Source organism: Chiloscyllium plagiosum, unplaced genomic scaffold (genome assembly GCF_037043375.1).
Source record: "Chiloscyllium plagiosum isolate Xiang-an unplaced genomic scaffold, Cpla_swu_hap1 HiC_scaffold_45, whole genome shotgun sequence".
NCBI classification, from domain to species: domain Eukaryota; kingdom Metazoa; phylum Chordata; class Chondrichthyes; order Orectolobiformes; family Hemiscylliidae; genus Chiloscyllium; species Chiloscyllium plagiosum.
The window spans coordinates 13,395,247-13,416,941 of NW_028270183.1; the positions used below are offsets into that span (position 1 = coordinate 13,395,247).

Genomic DNA, 21,695 nt, shown 5'->3' on the forward strand with positions numbered 1-21,695 from the left:
TTTTACATAGGGTAGTTTGTATGTTGAATGAACTTCTAGAGCAGGGGTGGGGAACCTGCGGCCTTCTCGACCATTGTGTGTGGCCTTTTGAATGAATCCAAATTTTGCAGAACAAATATTTTTTTATTAATTTTTTTTCATCCTTTATTTTTAATTTAATCTTAAAATGAATGTATTTAAAATACCAGAGAGTAAAAGAAAATTCAATGAAATAATCCTCACAAACTGACCGCCACAATTTTAAAAATTGGTAAATCAGAAGGGCTATTTCAACACCTGCTATGCTCATGGTTTAGTTATAATGTGGCTCTCGAATGTACGTTATCTTCCCTGCCTGACTGGTGCCGCTGCTGCCTGAGGCTGGTTGGTGAGAGCCTGCTGGTATCCAGTACGCCAGTGTTTATCAATTTATGACAACAGTGCACGTGGCTTTCCATTTGAAGTGACAATAGTAGTTAGATTTTTACAAAATAATGTGAATTTTGAAGAATATATAATTGAAGTTTCTTGGATGCGGCCTTATTAGATTACAACCAATGCGGCCTTCCAACATGAAAAGATTCCTCACCTGTGTTCGAGAGGAACTGGTAGATGCAGGTGCAGTTACAACATTTGAAAGACATTTGGAAAAGTGCATGAAATGTATGGGCCAAGCGCAGGCAGGTTGGACGAGTTTGGTTTGGGATTATGGTCGACATGGACTGGACCAACCGAGAGGTCTGTTGCCATGATGTATGACTAAGACTGAGATTGCTGTTTCACATCATCTGATTGATAGCAGTGCATGCTACCTTTTTGACCATAGTATCTGCAGATTCAGAATAAATTTTTGGTCCTTAATTCTGTTAATGCATTCAATTTATCCTGTTCTAATTCGGTATTGTCTAGGATGTCAAAACTATGGGACTCTTTTGACATGCAATGTCGATTTACAAGGGTTACGTTTGAGGTTTAGCTACATAAACTAGAGTTATATTCTCTGGAATTCTGAACATTGCATAATTTTGGAATTTTAAAAAGATAAAATGTTTAAAAGGGAGTGGCTAACAAATGTCGAGAAAAACTGTTTGCAGTAGTTGGAGACTCAGTAGGTCCAAACACTGCATTCAGACCGTCTCAGAAATGAAATTAGGAAATTGTCACGTTTCAAGGATGATAGAAATTCACAATTCTTCCCCTCAATTGTCACTTAAAGCTAAATTTAAAAAATAGGAGTTGATAACATTTTTGGCTAATGTAATTGAAGGGATAGGAAGTTAAGATTGATACATAAGGGACACTGATTCATGATCTCAAATGGATGACAAACCGGGTCAAGGGTATTCTGTAACTTCCTGTTAATTCTTAAATCTGCTCATTTTCCTTCAATTTACACTCTACCCAATTTCCCCACTCCCAGTCTGTTCGTTTTTTTTGTCCTCCATTCTGAGCACTGATCAGAGCTTTTCTCTTTTAAAAAGACAGTTGGTTCTGACTGAAGGTGATTTGCCTGTCCTAGATATTTAAAGCACGTTTGTTTTCTGTTGCAGTACAGCACATTTTTCCTGCAGAAATGTTCAGCATTTTGCTTTCATTCCATCATATCTGTATGAATGAGTTTTCTGCAAGAGTGGAACAGACTTAACAATAGCCATGACCCTTTTGCAAGAAGAAAATCAGCCTGTTTAAATGCTGCAAAACACATCTTCATGATCTGTAATTTAAAGAAATTTGCAATTGATGCACTGTTCTGGGGTCCTGTTTCATGAGATGATTAGAACTGCAGTACATTCCTGGATTACATAGCTGTTTATCGTCAGTTTTCAGTGCCTTCATTCTCCATATTACAGTGAGCATAATTCTGTGATTCATCAATCTCTTTGCTGCATGAAAGCACCCAGTGTCTATTTATCCCTGTGGAATCTATGGGCAACTTGCTGGCCTGAACAATTACTGTAACACCCTGCTAAGGTCAATCTTACCAAGTCCCTTTTTAAATGCAACTTAATGTTTCATGCAGCTGTGGAAATACATTTTTTGGTGAAACTCTGCTGTCTAAGCTTTGTAGATGTATGGAATTATTCACACTTAATGGGCCAGATTAAGTCCATCCTTTCTCCTTACTCAAATGGATTTGCTCAGCTCTCTTGCCCCTCTTATAAATTTTAGAAATCATATCTTGTAGCTTTTTAAAAATGGAGGATTATTGTTAGATGTGAAGCCAGTTTCAATGCTGTCAAGTAACAACACCATGCTTTGTCACAAGAATTTCCTATGAAAATTTTTCTCTTTCTTCTCTCCACCCCTCCACAACATCCCAAAGCCATTGTTCAGATCTTCTAGTGTCTTAACAACCAATTAAATCTGTTAATGAAATGCAGTATTCAAATTGCATTCAAGAGGCAAGCACATTTGATAGTGAAATTATTCATTTGGAAGTGAAAATACTGTCCTGTCAGTCTGTCAGTGAAAGTCTTATCAGGTTTAACCTTCTGGTGTACTGCGACACTGCAGAGCCATTCCTGCTCTGTTACAAATGTGTTCAATATAAATGTGACCAACTGAACCAGGTTTTAAGAATAAATTAATTAAAATAAGAATACTGCGTTGTCCTCTTGTCATTTTTAAAAGCGCATCAGCCAGGACTTGAAAGTGACTTGTGACTCACCTTGTGCTCTTGCTGCCATGTGCAGCTGGTTTAGCTGTGAAGCTGCTGTGCAATGAATGTACCTGAATAGACTGGCCATTTATTGTCATGGCATTGAGATGGCTTCGAGTGTTTCTCATGGCACCAGACCAACACCACATCTTAAGTAGCATTTGAACGTATTGACTTCGAGTGCTGTCTTCGTGATGTTTGGACATCGGGACAGGAATAACTTTATGTGAACTCTCCTCTTTGAATTGAAGAGCTTTGTGTTTGTGCCAATAGTTCTTAGATTTAACCCCTTCTCAAAAGAAAATGTTTTGCCCAAGCATAACCCTATGTTCCCCAGGAGTTAGAACATAGAACATAGAAGAATACAGCGCAGTACAGGCCCTTGGGCCCTCGATGTTGCGCCGATCCAAGCCCACCTAAACTACACTAACCCACTATCCTCCATATACCTATCCAATGCCCTCTTAAATGCCCATAAAGAGGGAGAGTCCACCACTGTTACTGGCAGGGCATTCCATGAACTAACGACTCGCTGAGTGAAGAACCTACCCCTAACATCAGTCCTATATCTACCCCCCCTTAATTTAAAGCTATGCCCCCTTGTAATACCCGACTCAATACGCGGGAAAAGGTTCATACTGTCGACCCTATCTAACCCCCTAATCATCTTGTACACCTCAATCAAGTCACCCCTAAACCTTCTTTTCTCTAGTGAAAACAGCCCCAAGTGCCTCAGTCTTTCCTCATACGATTTTCCTTCCATACCAGGCACCATCCTGGTAAACCTCCTCTGCACCCGTTCCAATGCCTCCACATCCTTCCTATAGTATGGCGACCAAAACTGCACACAATATTCCAGATGCGGCCGTACCAGAGTCTTATACAACTGCATCATGACCTCAGGACTCCGGAACTCAATTCCTCTACCAATAAAAGCCAGTACGCCATATGCCTTCCTCACCGCACTATTTACCTGGGTGGCAACTTTCAGAGATCTGTGTACATGGACACCAAGATCCCTCTGCTCATCCACACTACCAAGTATCCGACCATTAGCCCAGTACCCCATCTTTTTGTTATTCTTCCCAAAGTGAATCACCTCGCACTTAGCTACATTGAATTCCATCTGCCACCTTTCTGCCCAGCTCTGCAGCTTCTCTATATCCTGCTGTAACCTGCCACATGCTTCCTCACTGTCAACAACTCCTCCGACTTTCGTATCATCCGCAAACTTGCTCACCCAACCTTCTAACCCCTCTTCCAGGTCATTTATAAAAATGACAAACAGCAATGGTCCCAAAACAGATCCTTGCGGAACACCGCTAGTGACGGCACTCCATGAAGAAACTTTGCCATCAACTACTACCCTCTGTCTTCTTCCATCCAGCCAATTCCTAATCCAAACCTCCAACTCACCCTCAATGCCATATCTCCGTATTTTCTGCAGTAGCCTACCATGGGGAACCTTATCAAACGCCTTACTAAAATCCATATATACCACATCTACCGCTTTCCCCTCATCAACCTCCTTCGTCACCTTTTCAAAGAATTCAATAAGGTTTGTGAGGCACGACTTGCCCTTCACAAAACCATGCTGACTATCCTTGATCACATTATTCCTATCCAGATGTGCATAAATCCTATCCCTTACAATGCAGGTGGAGTTTAGTTTAGATAAATGAGAGGTGCTGCATTTTGGAAAGGCATATCAGGGCAGGACTTATACATTTGATGGTGAGGTCCTGGGGAGTGTTGCTGAACAGAGACCTTGGAGTGCAAGTTTACAGCTCCTTGAAAGTGGACTCTCAGGTAGACAGGATAATGAAGAAGGCATTTGGTATGCTTTCCTTTATTGGTCAGACCATTGAGTACAGGAGTTGGGAGGTCATGTTGCAGCTGTACAGGACATTGGTTAGGCCACTTTTGGAATATTGTGTCCAATTCTGGTCTACCTCCTATTGGAAGGATGTTTGAAACTCGAAAGGGTTTAGAAAAGATTTACAAGAATGTTGCCAGTGTTGGAGGATTTGAGCTAAAGGGAGCGGCTGCATTGGCTGGGGCTGTTTTCCCTGGAGTGTCTGAGACAGAGGGGTGACTTTATGGAGATTTATAAAATCATTAAGGATATGGATAGGGTAAACAGGCAAGGTCTTTTACCTGGGGTAGGGGAGTCCAGAACTAAAAGGTACAGGTTTAGGGTGAGGGGGGAATGATTTAAGAGACCCAAGGGCAACTTTTTCATGCAGAGAGTGGTTCATGTATGGAATGAACTGCCAGAGGAAGTGGTGCAGGCTGGTACAATTGCAACATTTAAAAGGCATCTGGGTGAGTATATGAATTGGAGGGTTTGTAGGGATATGGGCTAAGTGCTGGCAAATGGAATTAGATTAATTTAGGGTATCTAGTCGGCAAATAGTTGGACCAAAAAGTTCTGTTTCCATGCTGTGCAACTCTGACTCCCAGTCCACTGGATTCAAAGACTTGTCAGTGAAGTGAGTTCAGATTTGTGGATGACTGGCACCAGCACTGGAGAAAGTGAGTATTGTACCACTGGGGCAGTGTACATCTGAAGCGTGTTGGGACCAGTGTCCTTGTGAACTGTATAACTCTCTCTACAGGAGGACGGTGTTTTAATCTAAGTAGTGGGGCTAAGGTGTCAAATGTGTAAAGTTACAATCTACCAAAGATTAGAGATAAGAGGTAATCATTAAATTGGAAATCATCAGGTTCATCTAGCAAGAGCTATGCATTGCAGTAAGGGTCAGAAAATACAAGGCAAAAACCTAAAATGCCTTTGAACAAAAATGAAGGCTCTGTATCTGTGCAACATTCATCACAAAGTAAAAGTAATTGGCGCACTTTCTGATACACATTATAGTGACATGGTTGCAGGATGATGAGGATTAGGCCCTGAATACTGAATTATGACATTCAAGCAGAAGAGGTGGAAGAAGTGAGATAAAGGTGAAATGGCGGCAATATTAAGGATGGCATTTGCATACTAGTTGATGACCTTGTATCAGATAATGGAATCTGTTTGGGTGTAGATGAGGAATAAGAGAAAGAAGTTACCAATGGGTGTGGTCTATAGGCCCCTTAGCAATAACCACAGTGTGGGCAAAGCATGCAAGAAGAAATATTGAATGCTTGTGACTCAAGGATAGTCGTTGGTCATAGGGGACTTTAATCTACACACAAACTACAAAAATCAAATTGGTAGCAGTACCCTAGATAAGGAGTTGACAGCGCTTTTTGAGAGAGTTTCTCAGCAGCATGTTTTGGAACCTTTTTGAGTCTTACACCATTTTAAAGGATGAAGATTGGGGCTAAGACTATACTTGTAACTTAAATAAAGGCAACTATGTAATGAAAGCTGAGCTTGCTGAAGTGAATTGGCATACCAGGCTCTGGTTTAGATCAATAGAGACGCGCCATGGCAGACATTTGTGGCAATGCTTCAGAATACACAGAATATGTACTTTACTGTTCTTAAAGGAAAATCTCTAAAAGGACCCCCCCCCCCCCCCATCTATATTCTATTTAAGGAGAAAGCTTATCGGTATAAATGAGTGGTAGGTCAGATGATTAGTCAGAATATAAACAATGACAATGCCAAAAGATTAATCAGGTGGCGGAAATTAGAATTTGAGAGCTAGCTAGAAATGTGAAGCAGGCAGCAAGAGTTTCTACAGGTTTCTAAAAAGGAAAAGAGTAAGTAAAGTGAGCATTGGTCCTTAAGTGAGAATAACAAGCTCACGGTAGGTGAAGACACAAAATTATGTTAATACCGTAAATCAGGATGTGGAAAGTAGAAGGAATCTTGATGAAATGGCAATCACGAGGGAAACAGTACTATGCAAATTGATGGAGCTGCAGGCTGTCAAGTCTCTGGGTCCAGACAGGAGGTTGTTCTTGAGGTAGTTGGTGCATTGGCCTTAACTGCCCAAAATTCCCCAGATTCTGTAATGGGTTCATCGGATTGGAAAGTAACCAAAATAACCATTTTCTCAAGGAGCGAGGGAGGGAGAGAGACAGAAATTGGGCAACCACTGGCCAGTTAGCTTGGCATCTGTTGTGGGAAGGTACTAGAATTGATCCTTTAGCTGCTCATTTCAAAAACTTCAAGGCAATTGGGGAGAGTCGCCGTGGTTCTGACAGTGAGCTCCATTTGAAGGAATATAGTATGTTTTTATTAGGAACCCAGTACTGTACCATGTTGTGCTTGGATTTCCAGGAAGCATTTGACAAAGTGTCGCAAAGGTTTATTGTGGTAAGTAAAAGCTCTGGTGGTGTAGTGGGCAATATTGATATGGGTAGAAGTTTGGCTCACTGGCAAAAGCCACCATATGCAAGTGGATCTTTGATTAGCAGGATGTGATGAGTCAAGTCTCTTGGGTCTGAATTGGAGCCTTGGGTTTTTACAGTTTATACCGCTAACTTGGCTAAGGAGAATTAAGCTGTCTCAATTTTCCAACTACACCAAGGTAAGTAGGCTTGAATGCTGTGAAGATGACAGGAGGAGATTGCAGGTGGATTTTGATAGCTTAAGTGAGAGGACAAGCAGCTGACAGCTTGCAGAAAATCAGCGTTCTTCACTTTGGCAGGGAGAATTAAAAAGCAGTGTAAGTTTAAATGGAGAACGCAGGATTTGAGGTGGAAAGGGACTTGGGTGCTTTATTGCATGAGTCACAGCATGTAATCAAGAAAGCTGGTGGGATGGTTTCCTTTATTATGAGAGGATTTGAACATAACATCTCCCTTTTATGCTTGTTACATAAGGCACTGGTGTGACCACATCTCTCGTACTGTGCAGTTTTTGGTCTCCTTACTTAATGGATGTGCATGCATTGGTGGCAGGCTAGAATGAATGGGTAGTCTTGGAGATGATTTGGAGAGATGAGGCTTCCTTTCCACTTGAGACCACTAGAATGAGCAGAGACCTGATTTAAGTGTGGAGGATAGTGAATGGTTTTGACAAGGTGGAAAGGATGTTTTCTCACCTGGATCAGTCCAGAACAAGGAACACCGTTTTAAAAATGATGGATCCCCTTTCAGGACACGGAAACTTTTGCTGGTTGTGCCATATTGCTGCCTTCAAAGGTGCTGGAGACAAGGTCACTAAATATTTTTTAAGACAGATGTATGAAGTCTTAAGCATGGAAGTCTAAAGTTATTGAGGGTAGGTGGGAAATGTGGAATTCGAAAAGCAAAGAGATCAGCCATGATCATGTTGAATAGCAGAGTAGGTTTAAAACGGCTGAATGGTCTGTATATTTGTTCTACTTTTAGTGAACTTTGTACCCAGGCAGTGTTCCGTTTAAGTTAGATCTTGGTATTGTAGCTTCACAGGCATGGCTTAGCTAGAAATATAGCTGATTCTGCAGTATCTCTGTCCATCTGGAAACTGTCAAGACCTATATTCACTGTACTGAGTTGTTTCTTGAAAGCACTTGGAATGGATCAAATTGGCCCGCAGCTGACTTCTCTGATGTTGTGACCATTGGAGATAGCCAATGCGAATGATCTATATGATGCTTCCATCTGAGATGGTCACAGAATTCTTCAGCGTTGTCTACTACAGTCTGAAGTTGCAACATTATTGTGTATGCGAGTGATCAGGAAACTCCATCCTTATGAGAGATCATTAGTTGCCCAGTGCTGTTAGTGATTGCAACAGAATGATAGGGCTTCACTGTTGTTGGTTGTACCAATTGGATACAGGGACTTGAGTTTTCAGACTTTCTCACTGATGACCTGCAGTTGCATTGTCACGTCTTTCATAATTTCTGGATGTTCGGCAAAATAAAACAGTAACTATTCTTTGGCTGCAATACAGGAAGTATGGCAACCAAATGTACACAGTCCCCTGAGCAGCAATGTGATCATCTTTCATCTGATATTGGTTGTATATTGACCAGGACATCCCATTTCTGGTCCATCATAACCAAAGGATCTTTAGCACTTGTCTCAAAGGTGAGATGTAGCTTTAGGAAAGAGACTAAAACTGAGCCCTCTGACAATGCTCAGTGATGGCATATATTTTTGCGCTCAGCTATCTGGTATGGGAGCTTGAACCCATGACCTTGCTCATGGGCAAGACAGCTACTAACTGAGCCATGGCCAGCATCCAGAAGTCAAAGGAAAGCTTGAAGGGATGAAATGGAGTAAACTTGCAATTGATGTGCGCGGCAGACTAGTTTGTACTTGACATCGGTTGATGATTCAGGTGGGACCAATTATACATCAAACTATATTTTAAATTGGTCTGGTACTTCAGATGTTTTGTTTTATAACCCAGACTTATACCACTTTTATTTTTTTTTAAAAAGTGAATTCTGCACAACTGCTATATTGAAATGTGCTGATAGTTAACACTGCAGTTTTTTTAGGGAGGAGCTATTGCTTGTCTGTCTTTTCCCCACTGATTCCTTGTATTATAATAAGTTGGAATGGGCTCTCCTCTGCATTCCCTGGGAAAACTAGTTCCTGAAAAAGAAAATCTGGTGATTAACTGTTTACTGGGGTGTGCATGGTGTAGGTATGAGCTCCAATTGAATCTTGTCCATTTTCATTTCAAATGTTGCTTGTATCTCTCTATTTTAATGTTATCATTAAAAGTTGAATTTACCTGGACAATGTCTTCTGGATCTGAATTCAGGCCTAAAGATCTCTAACCAAAAGTAGTTACACAGTGGACTAAAAGTGGAATGCAAATATAAAAAACAATGTTTGCATTTGATAGATTTACATCTCTGCACAGTTTTGGATATCTCCATGGGCTGGTGCACATGGAGGTTCTGATTGTGTTCAGGAGGGCTACGTAGCATTATTTCTGCTTATTTCAGGTTTTTGTATTTCACGTGCGTTTCTAATGTTTTTCTTTATCAGCTCTGCAGCCTATCCTCAAAGCAGCACAAGTAGTTGGTTAAAGTTTGTTGTTTCTTCCCCACAAAGGGCACTTATTAACCTTGGAGTGACCTGTTACTATTAACGCTTGAATGTGTTGATGGTAACTTTGGTTCTGAACATGCGGTTGCTGTAGTGAGTGTTACAGAATGTGTGCTACAGCAGTGAATATTGTAGCAAGCAAGATGGCTCAGAATAGTGCAGAACTGCTGAGCCTTGGAACGCGAGTACTGCAGAAGTCGGTTCAGTGGTGGCTGTCACACTTGACCTATTGCATGTCAGTGCATTTGGGTTGTGGAAGAATGGGATTAAACCAGCCGCGACAATGGACAATGCACTTGGCTATTTAAAGTCACTGCCATCTGAGGAACTTGTTTACACTTCCAGCTGTTTTGTTGGGGCACTCAGAGTGGTTGCCCTGGCTTTGCAAATGTGCACCCAGCGCTGGGTGTTTCAGTATGTGTGGGACTGCAGCAGACAATGGAGCAAGAAGCAGTTGCATGGTCGTGTGAAGGATAATGTTTCACAGCATGTGTTCCCATTTTAGCTGGAGCTATGATTTCAGATGGAGATGTACATGTATGAGATTTCAATTTGAGCCCCTGTGTTCATCGCTGTGTGATAACTGTATTAATGCGTAGCCATATGGAGACCGAATTAGCATTTTGGAAGGTCATCAGCTGATACCTCTGTTTCCTGTTCTGAAGAGGCAGCAGATGAGCTGCTGCAGCCAATTGGAAAGAAGGAAATTAAAGCCAGCCAGATGGAGAGATGGGAGTTTGCTCTGTTTTGCGCATAAGCGCACATCTAGCTTTCGCACAGTGGTCAGTAGTTTAATTTTTCCAAGTTGAGCACAATTAAAATTTTGTAGCCAAAGCAGCTCATTTCCAAAATCTTGAACCACTTGTCATTTTTTTGAAATGAAGTTCCCAATGTTAATTTGTAATTTGTGCTTTTGAAGGCAGCATTCATTTAGAAGCTTAGTCGTGGTACTTGACCGTTGTGTCGTCATGTGTGAACACTTGGGGCAGTATGGTGACTCCATGGTTAGCACTGCTGCCTCACGGTGCCAGAGACCCAGGTGTGCAGGTTAGGTGAATTGACCAATGCTAAATTGCTCATAGTGTTTAGCGATGTGTAGGTTTGGTGCATTAGTCATGGGAATTGTAGAGTAATAGGGTAGGAGAATGGGTCTGGGTGGGATACTCTTCGGAGGGTCAGTGTGGACTTGTTGGGTCAAATGGCCTGTTTCCGCACTTTAGGAATTCTATGATTCACTTATTTGTGGGCGTTGAATTCCAATCTAAATTTTTTTAAAGTGATAATGGATTTTTGCTTTCACCTCTTACAGGTTTTTATAAATGATTTGGATGTGAAAATAGGTATAGTTAGTAAGTTTGCAGATGACACCAAAGTTGGAGATGTAGTGGACTGCAAAGAAGGTTACCTCCGATTACAGCAGGATCTTGATCATATGGGCCAATGGGCTGAGTGGCGGCAGATGGAGTTTAGCTTAGATAAATGTGAGGCGATGATTTTTGGGAAAGCAAATCTTAGCAGGACTTAGTGGTAATGTCATAGGGAGTGCTGCTGAACAAAGAGACCTTGGAGTGCAGGTTCATAGCTCCTTGAAAGTAGAGTTGCAGGTAGGTAAGATGGTGCAGAAGGCATTTTCTATGCTTTCCTTTATTGGTCAGAGCATTGAGTGCAAGGGTTTGGGAGGTCATGTTGTAGCTGTATAGCTGTTGGTTAAGCCACTTTGGAAATATTGCGTGCAGTTCAGGTCTCCTTCCTATTGGAAGGATGTTGTGAAAGTTGAAAGGGTTCAGAAAAGGTTTACAAGGATGTTGCCAGGGTTGGAGGATTTGAACTATAAGGAGGGGCTGAATAGGCTAGGGCTGTTTTCCCTGTAGTGTTGGAGGCTGTGGGGGTGACCTCAGAGGTTTATAATATCATGAAGGGCATGGATAGGGTAAACAGATAAGGTCATTCCCTGGGGTGGGGGATGGGTATATGATTAGGAAGGGTTTAGAGGGATATGGGCTAAGTGCTGGCAAGTGGGACTAGGTCAGGTTAGGATATCTAGTCAGCATGGAAGAGTTAACTCGAAGGGTCTGTTTCCATGCTGTACATCTCTATGACATTACATTGGCGTAGTTCTTAGCTGCTGTTGTCCTGTACAGAGGCAGAGTGGGGTTAAAGGATATGAAAGACTGAGGGATTTTGTTTGTCAAAAAAGTGGAATAGTTGCTTCTGTCAACTCCTGAAGTGCTGGGATGTGTCGTGAGGGTAGAATCGATAATTCCCCCCCCCCCCCCCCCGGATGGATAAACAGACTTGTTTGTAGCTCGTATGTGAAGGAATGACTGGTAAGGTAGTGACCTTGGACACCAACTGAAATATGGGAGCAGGGATGCTATTAGAAACAGTTATAGGAAAAAGCTTTGAAATACTTTGCTCTGTCAAGAAAATTGTACCTCTTCTAATTTTAATGATTGCAGGCCAACTGTTTGAGATAGCAAGTGAATGATCAGCAAAGTGAACGTGCAACTGTTGGGAACGAACAAAAAAAAACTCCCCAAACGAGGTGCTCCCCTCTGGTGTTTCCTTTTTGTGTCGTAATTTTGTTGGAAAAAGCGTCTCTCATACTGGTTGAGCATGTGTCTTTTTTACTGTCTTGGCATGGGACAGCTATGAAAGAGCTGCAGATCTTTTCAAGTTGGAAAATGAAAGATGCTGTGTGCTGTATTAATTTGTGCAGGGGAGCAAGGGAAACCAGGTCTGTTGGAAATATGTTTAGTCTTAGGGGCGTGCTCAGCATTCATTTGGCAACCGACTAAGTTGGTCTCCTTAACTACTGTGATCGCAGAAGCCATTTTGCAAGTTGGAAAATCCATCTGACTGCCAGTGAAAGCATGGTATCGCAAGCTTTGATACTTGTATTTGATGCTCGACATGTCAAGGTATCACTGTTTTCACTTATTTCCCAAGGTCAGTTGTACACTGGGCTGAATCCCATCAAGAAGCAGTAGACTAGAGATTGAGCTTGTGACCATTTCCTTGGGCTCGTTGAAACGCTTCATTTATTTCGCTTCATTTATTTTCCTCGTCAGCTGATCTGTTTAGTTTCTCGAGTGCAGTGGGGTTTTTGCAATGGGTTTGCCATGCACTTTGTTAATTAATGACCTGCTACTGGCAATGGAAGAAATCACAGGTCAGTTATGGGCTGAATTGAAATGCAGTGTTCCATTTGCTGCTTTCCAGTAAAAGACTTGGTGGAACAGAAAATCCGAGGTCCTGTTGTGGCGCAGTGGTAGTGTCCCTACCCCTGGACCGAGGGGTCTGGGTTCAAGTTCCACTTGCTCAAGAAGTGTGTAATAACATCTCTGAGCAGGTTGATTAGAGGAAATAAACAACCCTTTCTACTCTACCTTATTAACTACCATATTTTATTCCCCTCTAACTATGCAAAGGAAACCCGCTTCTTGTCATCTTGCATGGAGCAGTGAAAGTTGGAAGGACTTGGTCTAACTAATTTATCCCACTGTGTTTTGGAATATCCTTGTTTAGTGGTGACCCTCCCCCACCCCACAGCTTTTGTACCTGTGTGGAATGACATGCCAGTTTATCTTCAGAAGCTGATCCCTTCACGGCAGGCCATGTGATATCTGTTCCCTCTGTGAAGCTGCCATCCTCAAGGGGCATTCTACACTCCCAAACACTTAATGCAAGCTGCAAAACGTCATTGTGCTTCAGTTAAAACAGATTTGATTTATTTAAGAAGAAAAGCCAGGGACACTGGAATGAGCTCTGGCACAGTTGCAGTGGATGTCAACTTTGGAGCGAGGCTTGCGTATTTCTTGAGATAAAACAGGAACCTTGTGTTCTTCCTCTCTTTTGGTTTTGCACCTGGTGTGTCATTACATATTTAATAAAATTCAAACTTATTTTTGATACCCAGCGTATTATTAACACCTGTGTCCATCTAAATTGGGTTTAGCAAATTTTAAAATACTCTCACATTTGTATCTATAGATTTTATTCCCGTCATTGGACTTCTTCGCTCCTGTCTCTGTGACTGACCCCTAAATTCAACGTCTTATAAAGAATCTTAGATCGAAAATGGATGCTCAGAAAATCTGGACCGAGAGAGGGCATGCCTCTCCTCTTCACTGGAAAATGTATGCATCCTTCTCTCTTATCCCTCAACTGTTTTTCAGCGTTGGTGTCTGTGTTGAGTAAATTTGCTGAGACTTATTTTGGGTCTTGAATGTAGCTGGTTTCCAATTGAGCAGTTATCGAAAAACTTTCAGTTTGCAGTGATCAGCACCGTTCCCATGTGTGGTCCTGTAACTTTGAGGTATCTGTATTGTTTGTAATTGACCTTCCTAAGATCTGGGAGGGTGAAGAAGTGGTTTTGCATAGTTCTGTCATAGTTATGAAGTTTTTAAGTAAATTTGGTTTACATAAGCTGCACACACTAAGCTCCAGCCAGTCCTGACCAAAAAAGAGCCTTACGACTTTGGCAGGGGATAAAGTGTTTCTCTCCAGAGAGAAGGATGTCATTTTATATAGCTTGCAGCAATGACATGCCTTTTTGTTCTAAGAGCTGTAATGGCTCCTCAGGGAGCAGTTTGGATTTCCTGAACTCCTCTGAGACCCCCACTGCGTGCACGAACATGCATTAGGGACTTGCTAACCAATCCACTCTTTCCCAATGCTGCAGGATCCTTTTGCTGCTTGGCGTTCCTATTGATAAGTGCACGATAACTGTGCTGTTCGTGCAGCTTGGATCTTTGCTGGCCAATATTAGGAAGTCAGCTAGTGCGGGATGCTCCCTTCCCTAATGAATTAAGATACTATTTTTCTTTCTTTATGACCAACAAATTGGACATTTTTTTGTTTGGCTCCTTAGCACTGTTATGAAGTGTTTTATGTTTGTGACAGATCCATTGCCCCCCTGCCCCCCCAGAGTAAAAGGTACTGCCCTCCTATTTCAAAGTGAAACATTTGATTCCAATGTTTGGGAATGGCTCTGATTTGATTGGCAAATCTGTGGGTTTCAGTCAGATCTATGTTGGGTGCGCAGTTCTGAATTTGCAGAGAGGTGGGGAAGCTGGGGAGGGGATTGACTTGCCTGGTGTTTGTTCCCCTTTAATAGTTCCCTGACCACTGCTAGAAGGATGATGTTGGGCAAGAAGTGGGTGGACTTGCTCGCACTCAACTTTGTGGTTTGAAAAACCACCATTGACTTGCTGAAGTTCAGTGGATGAAGTGGTGGTTAGAGCCTTCCCTGAATATTAGATGCTGCATCCCAAGCAAGAGACAAATTCAATTGGGAGGGAGATTTTTTAAAATTATATAATCATATAGTACAGAAGAGGGCCTTCTCTTCTCTGCCAAAAATACACAATGACTGATATTTCGTCCCACTTTTCTGCACTCGGCCCACTGCCTTAAATTTTATGACATTTCAGGTGCTTATCCAAGTACTCTTTAAAGGTTACGGTTTCCCACCTCAACTTCCTTCCCAGACAGTGTTTTCCAGATTACCTTCTGGATGAAAAAGCTTTGCCTCCAATCCGCTCTAAATGTCCTGCCTTCTATTTTAAAATTATGCCCCCTTGTTATTGATCTTTTGACTAAAGGGGAGGTGGGGTAGGGGTAAGCTGCTTTCTATTCTCCGTGCCCCTTGTCATCTTTTCCCACCTCTTATCAGGTGAATCTCCTCTTCGCCCCAGCATGGAATCAAATTGTGTTTGGTAATGTGTGAATTAAGCTATGTGACCAAGCACTTTGTAAGTTTTGAAATGGAGCCTTGAGATGAAAGATAAACGGAGGCTTAAAGGCAGAAGTCCAGAGCTTGGACTTAGACAGGTGAAGTCATGGCCACCAATGGTGAAAGTGAAAACTCTTTAGGCCCAAGTCTGAAGCCATTCGGTCTCCTTTTCTGTTTGGTGTGAATTGTAGCGCTTGGCTTGCAGTCTGCCTGTGAGGCATCAAGTATGTGGCGATCGTGGTGCCAACAGGACTGTTGTCTAGCAATAAGCAAGTGCCTTTGTCTCACTATCTTGTCTCTGTTCGGGAGCCTGAGGTCAGTCAACTGCCTCTTGACCCTTGCTATTCAGGCCTGTTTGCTGGAGTCCCAGTCTAAACCATTTCGAGATCTTGCAGGTGAAAATTAGATGGGAACTAAGTTGGTGCATTGCACTGATGGCAATTACACTTGCTGGGGATTGGATGGGTCTATCTGTCACTGCCTAACAAACAGCGTTTGGCTAGTGAAAGGTACCTGGTCTTTTTGAAAATTAAAATCATTTGGTTTTTCTCAAAATTCTAACAAGGCACATAACTTATCGGCAAAAGTTAAAGATTTACAAGCTTGCTGCGTGACTTCAATTAAATACTTTTTTCCCACTAGGCCTTTAATCTTGCTGATGCATACATAGAACAAAGAGCGACGTCACACATGAACAGGGACTTAGACCCTCCAAGCGTGCATCAATGCATTTTGCCCTTCCATACCAAAACTGTCCTCACTTACAGGATCCATATCCTTCTATTCCCTTCCTAATTGTGTATTCATCCAAGCGCTTCTTGAATGTTTCCATTGTATCTGCTTCCACCACCACCTCTGGCAGTGCATTCACCACCCTTTGTGTAAAAAAAACTTGCCTTGCACATCTGTAACAACCCCCCCTCCCCGCCAATCCCTCCACAACTTGAACCTTTTTCCCTAGTAATTGACCCCTCCATCCTCATTCTTTCCACTCTGTCCATGTCATTCACAATCATTTTTCTGTGTCAGTGCCCCTCAACCTCAAACATTCCAGTGAAACAAAGCGCAGTCTCTCCAACCTTTTTTTTTTCATAACTCAAATTCCCCCATAGCAGGCAACATTAAAACTTTTCTGTACCCTCTCCAAAGCATTCATATCCTTCTGGTAGTGTGGTGACCAGAACTGTACTCAATATTCCCCGTGTGGCCAATTGAAGTTCTATAAAGCTGCAACACACCTTGTCTATCCTTCTACTTAATGCCTCTTCTAATGAAAGCAAGCATGCATAAGCTTTTTTTACTATCTTATCTACTGGCACCTTCAGTGATCTGTGGAGCTGCATACCCAGATCCCTCTGCATATCAATACTCCTAAGGATTCTGCCATTCACTGTATAATTTTCACTTGTACTTGACTTTCCAAAATGCATCACCCCACATTTGTCTGGGTTAAACTCCTCCATCTGCCTTTTTTCTGCCCATGCCTCCAACTGACCTATATCTTGTGTCCTCTGACAGTCCTAACTGTCCACAAACTTACTACAGAGGAACCTCGATTATCTGGCGTTTGATTATCCAGCATTTGTTTATCCGAATATCAGAGTATCCAGCAAGATTGTAAGGTCCCGATGCTTGGCTAAACTATGTTATCCGGCATTCGATTATCCAAGCGAAATACTGCTGCCGTATCCTTCAGATAATCGAGGTTCCTCTGTAACTAGATCAGCTACGTTTTCCTCCAAAACGTTTACATAGACCACAAATAGCAATGCTAGCTGTGGAACATCACTAGTCACAATCCTGCATTCCGAAAAGCATCCTTCCACTGCTGCCCTCATATGACTAAGCCAATTCTGTATCCATCTTTCCAGCTCAACCCTAATACCACGTGACTTCACCTTTTGTACCAGTCTGCCATAATATAGTGACAGCATTTAGCATTGCACTCGCTATTTTCTTCCATCCAGCCTGAACATAACTGATCGTGTCTTGCTGCCTATTTCCAGCTCTGCCCAGTTTTGCAAGAGCTGCTAGCTTCTTCTTGAATTAAGATTGACTGCTGTATGGCAGTTCTCTTGTCTGTTCTGAGCAACTAAACTTGGAAAGAAATACCAGGAGAAAATGCTGAAATTCTCTGAATGAAGCATCAAAGTCTTTGATAAAAACTGATGTAATTATCTCAATATTGTTAACTTCATTGCCACACCTGCTTCCTTAACCCTACTCCAACTAAATTATTCACCATCTAACTTCTCTATCCCTCTTTTGTTTTAAAGCTGATAGTACCTGGGATAGAGAATAGTAAATTGCCTTCAACTTTGTCATCACTGCTTCCCTCTCAAAAGAAAGCACCTCTTCCTCCTCCTCAACCAAAATAAAGGAAGAATGCTGCAGATACTGCCAGACCCCCAGAGTTCCTCCAGCATGTTCTGTCCTTCCCTTTTGAACCATCCTTGAATGTCCTGTCATGTTTCTGTGCTCATCTTTGTTGCAGTTTCACGTTTGAGAACCTGCACTCATGTTTTTGCTCTGCGGCAGTCTCAAACGTCTCAGATAATGACTATGTTAAAGGTAAATGCATCCTTCTTCTCCCTGACCTGTCTTCAGTTTTTGAGATGGCAGCTGGCAAAATCCTCCTCCAAGCCGCAGTTGTCCAACTGAATGCGATTGCACTTGACAGGTTCCTTTCTCGACTGCCCAGTTGCGGTCCAGTCTGTAGTGGCTTCTACTGTTGTCCTGTTCTTTTCTGTGTTCTCTTAAGAATTCATTCTTGGATCCTACCTATCCATTTGTAGCCAATCACAATATCACTTGGAAGGCAAGTCAGTTCCTGGTAGGGCAACTTATAACACTTTTCATTGTATCTTTCTTGGAAAAGTATTTATGACAACAAATTCTAAGTGCTCTTCCCACCTAGTTTTCATACTCCAGCATCTCTCGACCCCTGAATTGCCCGGCTTCCTCTGCCTTCTCCATCACTTCCTCTGACTGCTCATTCCACACACGCACCAGCCTCTTCGTGAAAATGTTGCCCCTTAGGTCCTTTTTAAATCTTTTCCCTCGCTCTAAACCTATGCCCTTTAGTACTGGATTCCCCACCCTGGGGAAAAGTTGTTGGCTATTCATGCTATCTATGCCCCTCATGATTTTATAAACCTCTGACACTCGAGGGGAAAAAAGCCCCAGCCTATTCAGCCTCTCCCTGTAGCTCAAACCGTCCAACCCTGGCAGCATCCTTGTGAATCGTTTCTGAACCCTTTCAGGTGTCACAGCATCCTTCCTGTAGCAGGGAAACCAGAATTGAAAGCAGTATTCCAAAGGTGGCCTAACCAATATCCTGTCCATCTGCAACATGACCTCCCAACTCACCTACTCAATACTCTGACCAATAAAGAAAAGCATACCAAACGCCACCTTCACTATCCTATTTACCTACGACTTCACTTTCAAGGTAATACAAACCTACCCTCCAAGGTCTCTGGTGAGCAACACTCCCCAGGATCTTACCATTATTATCAGACCTTTGTCTGTCAGAGCACTTGATGAACTGAAATCTGATTAAAGTGTGGAGGAAACTGGCGCCACTCAATCCGTCCCAAAAACTGTTTCCAAAGTATTGGTTCTATGCCTGTCCGACCTGTTCTTTACTGCCTGCTGTAGAACATGCATTAATCAAATAGAGAAATCTGAACAGTTTGAATGGGAAGGGCAGCTTAATGTGAGCCAGTGTAACCATATTACGCTGGCTTGCAGATGAAACCTGGACAAAAGATTGCAATGGGCATTGTAGGGAAAAGGGTCAGGACAGAGTGAATTTAAATATTGCAATCAGCAGATAGCTCATGCTCGCTGAACAGCAGATGACCAGCTGTTTACTGCTGCACTGCATGCTGAACACAATTATAGCAGTGTGCACTTTAAGTTGCTGGGAGAGCAAAGTTTACTGTTCATGGGATGAAATTAGCTGATTGCATCAGAGTGCAGTATTCATGGGCAAAGCCCCATTTAATTTAAATTTTTTTTTTGAACAAAGTATGTCTGATGCGCAAAAACGTATTTTCCTAGAGGCATATTAATTGTTCGTGTTAACCATTCGTACATTGCATGGATTTAAATTTCCATAATAATTAAAGCTTGTTATTGCGTGCTCCTGCACCAAGTAACAAGAGTTTTGACCTCCTTTCCGAATTTGATTGGAACAGCTGAGGCCAAGAAGCACTAACAAGTTTTTGAAAACTTTTTAAAAGGAGCAAAAGCTGTAATTGTCTGTTTTGGTGTCTGTTATCCTAATGTCTACAAAGTGAATGTGCTGAACTGTTAAACCTACCTACAAACCCAGGAGATAAGGTTGCACAGGTTTATCCATAATTCAGTCCTCTGGCAATTGCTGTGGGGTCCTGAGTACTGACTGCTTTGTACTTTTTATTTTTCCCCCTTGCCTTTGGACAGAGTTGAGACTTGAGACAGCTGATTGATTGCTCCCCAGGGAATGTACTACTCCTGCCTTACCCACCCCTCTACTGCAGTCAGTGTAACTCCATAGACGTCCAGTAAACTAAGGACCAGTGTCATCTGTCTGCCATCGATTCATTTATTAAAACTAATTAAGGAAAGATGAGCTTCCAGCAGAGCCTGGGGATAGGCTCGTTCCTCCTGGGGAATTAGGATGATGGAGGTGTGATGTGGTACTGTGAGCATCACAGCTGAGAGCATCAATTACCTTCTCAACAAGGGAGGCATTTGTGAAAATGGCTTCATTTTCATTCCCCTTCCTCGCTCTCCTGGAACAAGTTATTGGTGCGAAACCCTCTTGAGGGGTGGCAGTTCCATTGCTAATGGCCTTTTCTTTTTAAAAAAAAAACACATTTAGCAGTGGTTTGCAATGTCTGCAGCATGAGCCAGGTTTGACTGCATTGTGTTAGCTGCCCACTTCTCCTGTCACAATCGGTTGTGTGTATTACAGTGCGAACATTTTACTCTCTTGTTTTGAAGAAATTAGCGGATACCTTTGTTTAAAAATAGCTCTGAACTGGAGGTTTGTGAACTATTTTTGCTTAGACTTCAAAACTACTAAGATTGCAAGGAGGTTCTTTTTAATTTAATGCATCAGATTTCCACGGTTTATGTGCGTGCATTTACCTGGTTTGTGAATGTGTATGAATCCAGCATTGCTGGTTCTTTCTGTCCAGCTGTATATCTGGGAGTCACTTCAGAGCAGCAAAGCCCCCTCGTTTTAGCGCTTTCCATTTTTAATCCAAGTTGAACTGCGTTTCTGCTGCAGATTTTTAAAATCCTAGTGTCTCAAGTCTCCTTCAGTTTTGTAATTTCATGCTGGCTGACTTTAGTGTTTAACTCCAGCTTGCAGCAACGCTGTGACTTACATTGGTGCAGCGATCTCCCTGCTATCAAAATATCATCGTGCTGAAGTTTTCATTTTCATCATGTGGTTTGACTTCCACGTGCGAAACATTTTGAGCCACTGGACTGTCAGGAAGCTGCATTGAATAATCCTTTCCTCCTTGCTTTTAAGATAACTTGCTCTGTTTGGAGGTATTTTACTTTGGCTCTTGAGCACTTTTTTTGAGTGAGGATTATCATACTCCGAATGGAGTGAAGCTGTCAGCACTGTCCCAACAAGTTTGCCTGACCCCAGATTTTCTTGCAGTTCTTTCAAGGCACACTCCGTTGATATGTTGTATCTCTCCTTCCCCACGACGCCCCCTCCTCACTGATTCTAAGAGACCGGTGTAGCTCCCTGAATTTGACAATGTCTTCTCCTTTAGCTTTGCTGGTCTGTTGTAGGAGCTAGAGTAGGATCATTGGTAAGTGGGGCCATACTCATGAATGCTGCTGTCTTAAGCTCTGAGTTAAAATAAAACCCTTGTGGAAATGACCATACTGTGACCTGACTGTGGGCACTTTCTGTGCTGTGTAATTGTGAACCTGCTCCAAATTCTTCCCCTCTCCAAGCCTGGAAAGAAGGGAGACTTTGTCTCATTGGGTTGGGCCACAGCCAAGCTGAAACTTCATTTCATCTCTTAGTACTTGGCAGGCTATTTAACCTCAGGGGGACGTTGCAATGCGGCCAAGATCCTGTCCTAGTATCCTACTTTCCTGTGCCTATTTAATAGGAGTTGACCACACTCCTCCCCCACCCAAAAAAAACCACACAAAAGCAAAAGGGCTGCTGCAACCAAAACAGGGCACCTAATTCCTGGACTGATTAAGAACCTAGGTGAGATTTAAACCTGGATCCTTCTAGCAGACATAGCCTACTGTCCTCTAGTTTGATTAGATTAGATTCCCTACAGTGCGGAAACAGGCCCTTCAGCCCACCAATTCCATACCGACCCTCCGAAGAGTAACCCACCC

General features: G+C 42.4%; 1 protein-coding gene across 3 annotated transcripts in view; it reads left to right on the forward strand.

Moving 5' to 3' along the window:
- Nucleotides 1-21,695, forward strand: part of LOC122552364 (zinc finger SWIM domain-containing protein 5-like) — a 96,591-nt gene that overhangs the window by 30,630 nt on the left and 44,266 nt on the right. Inside the window, exon 1 of one of the 3 annotated variants that reach the window (XM_087983102.1) lies at nucleotides 13,595-13,725. The exons of the other annotated variants lie outside the window; for them this stretch is intronic. The gene's annotated coding sequence lies outside the window, so the exon portion shown is untranslated. Of the gene's footprint in view, nucleotides 1-13,594; nucleotides 13,726-21,695 lie in introns of those variants that run through there. 3 annotated transcript variants of the gene reach the window in all.